Here is a 3151-nt window from a genome sequence, read left to right as displayed (position 1 = left end):
AAATTGAAAGTTGTTTCGGACGTTACAAAATTGTTTACGGAAAATGAGACAACTTTTACAAATTTTGAGTATATTTCTAATATAAGCGCTACTACAATCAAATTATATTTTCTTTTAATTTAATGACTTGGAGTAACTAATAAGCTTATTCAAACCATAAACAGTCTCATTAATTTATTGTTCTGGTGGGTTAAATGAGGGTCTACATTGTTTACGGAAAATGTAACGTCCGAAACACCATTTTCAATTGCACTGTTCCATCAAAATACAGGAGTTAATTCATATTACTGTTAACTTTCTTTAAGATCCACCCATGCTCATCAAACATCAATAGAAAAAAAACATATTGTTTGTGGGTATATATTTTTTTCGGTTCCAACCAAAAAGGTATGTCAATTTTGTTACAAAATTCCGTAAACAATTGGCTGTTGAGAGATACCTCATGCACATAAAGCAATGTTGAAAATTTTTCATTAAGCTATGGGAGGTCAATCTAGGTCCATGCTACAAGAAAAAGTTGTAATTGATTTCTAATTCTTTATCTTTGAAAAGTTTCAGGCTCTCAAAGGGCCATTTAGCCATTTGGTCATAGTTAAAAAAAACCAGTGCCACATCTCAATCAATTGTGTGTATGTCTTGTTTTGCCCTTATGTGCTGTTGCTAAATCCAGTTACTTACTTTATAACAACAGATCTATGTGCAGATTATAGTGAAGGTTATGATGCCTCAGGTTAATGCTAATCAATTGAGCCACACTCAGTCTGATGAGAATATTGTTGCAGAGTTGAATACGAATGCAACACGTTTTTATTATGTTGAATGACGAGGTTGAAACTACAGCGTACGACTCAAAATATTTTACTGAAAAACAATTTTCTGAACATTTAGAAAACTGTCCTGTCAATGAAACGTCCTTTTTGCACTTTAATGTGCGTAGCATGAATGCAAATATTGACAGGCTTTCCTTGTGTTTGGACACTTTTCAGGATAAGTACCCAATAATTGGAATCACTGAAACTTTGTTTTCTAGTCATCCAACTGCCATGTACGATCTTCCTAGGTATCAACTAGTCACTATTGATCGACAAAGCAGATCAGGTGGTGGTGTAGCAATGTATATTCCCATTTCATTTGAGTGTCATACAAAAGCAGAATTGTACATTATGAATGATTCATTAGAATCTCTATTTGTTGAGATTATAATTCCTGGAGAAAAAAAAAACTTAGTGGGAGTAGTCTACAGGCCACCAAATAGTGATGTGAATGAATTTATGGAAGAATTGTCTAACACTCTTTCAAGCCCATTATTCAGAAATTTAAAAAAAACTAATTATTATGGGTGATTTTTATATAAATTTATTTTGTTATGATCGCGATTACTCTGTTTATTATTTTGTTGATACTTTAGGTACATTCTCTTTGATCCTCTGATTAATAAACCAACTAGATTAATAAAAAAAACTCACAAACCTTAATTGACAATATTTTCACCAATTTGCACCCTATTCCCACTGCTGGTATAATAGTGGCCGATATATCAGATCATTTCCCTATATTTGCTAGAACATCTTTAGCATTAAGGAGTTCTTGTAATGAATCATGTGATAAGTTAACACGGAAATTCACTAAGGGAAATATAGCAAAATTTAAGAGAGAATTGGAAACTGTTGAATGGAACGAAGTTTTATGTGGGACAGAAGTTAAAAGTCTTTTGATAAATTCATGGATATAATAGTGTTATTTTATGACAGATGCTTTCCCTTGGTGCAAAGAAGTAAAGCAAGAACATAAAAGAGTACATCGAATGCCATCGGTCACTAAGTCTTTACTTAGGTCAATAAATAAAAAGTATCGTTTGATTTGTAGATTCAAAGGAAAGCAGATTGATGAAGCCAAATTAAAGTATACTAACTATAGAAATATATTGACTTCTGCTCTGCGCCAAGCAAAGAAAGACTATTATCATTTTCAATTGCGGTCTACGTGTAACAATGTTAAAGGCCCACTACATTACTGGTAGCTACTTGCGCCCTCTATATAACAAACAATGCCTAATCGGTGACCACTGGTCCCCCATGATCCTGTCACGTGAGATTTTTTTTTATTTTTTTATTATTGCTACGGACACACAGAATAAAGGGAAATAGAGCTTGTTAATTAAAGTTAAATTGTAACGTTTAATTTCCAATCATTTCTCCTGTTTCCCCGCCCCCCCCCCCACTCAGGTTTCAAAATGACCGCATGCGTGTTGCCAAAATGTCCTTTTCGTAACAAAAGAAAAAGGTCGAGCCGTATTGACTTTACACACCGGACTTTTGCTGAAAAGGGGGGGGGGGGGTGCGGAAAAAGGCTCGTATACAAAAGAAAAAGGTCGAGCCGTATTGACTTTACACACCGGACTTTTGCTGAAAAGGGGGGGGGGGGTCGGTTGGAACACGCATATGCGTACCCTAAATAACATTGAGTGGGGGGGCCGGGCCTGTTTCACACACTTTGTTTTGGCTTCAGTAATAATACAGTATGTAATTAAACTTATCTTTAACAAAAATAATTCTGGATGGGTAGTTTCCCGTCTGACATCGACGCCGGACCTCCGCAGACTGAGATACGATGGTGTGCGTCCCGATCCCAGACAAGAGCTAGCCCCCGACGAAAGCTATGGAGAACCGGGTGGCAGTTGAGCTAGCCTCTCGTCCCGACGTGGAAATACCCTCAGATATTGACTTTAATTGCCGACTAACATGACGTTCAGTCTATTATAGCTTAGGTGGTTCTCCTCGATTGCAGAAAATCCACCTCTTAATATACCCTACGGTTACTAAGTAAATTCTAAAAACATGACTACAAATATTTGGAGAGGAAATGATCTTACAAAGGAAAATACTTGTATTGAAAAGAGGCTTCCTAAATGTGTGCTAAACAACAGATAAAACATGTTCACTGAATTAATGACTTCGCCAGGCCTATTCATAGGGAACAATACATCTTGGCCTGAAAAGAAAACATCTGACCTTAACATCTTCACCTGACCTTAACAAAGAACACTCCAGACCAGAGAGCGAAACAAATACATTTCTTTCCTGACAGATCCTTTTTTTCTTATGTTAACTGAAAGCTGAGTTGATGAGATAACCCCCTGTCCAGTGACCTT

The sequence above is a fragment of the Strongylocentrotus purpuratus genome, unplaced genomic scaffold (assembly GCF_000002235.5).
Source record: "Strongylocentrotus purpuratus isolate Spur 01 unplaced genomic scaffold, Spur_5.0 spur5_scaffold_17, whole genome shotgun sequence".
Lineage (NCBI taxonomy): Eukaryota > Metazoa > Echinodermata > Echinoidea > Camarodonta > Strongylocentrotidae > Strongylocentrotus > Strongylocentrotus purpuratus.
This window is presented reverse-complemented; position numbering follows the sequence as displayed.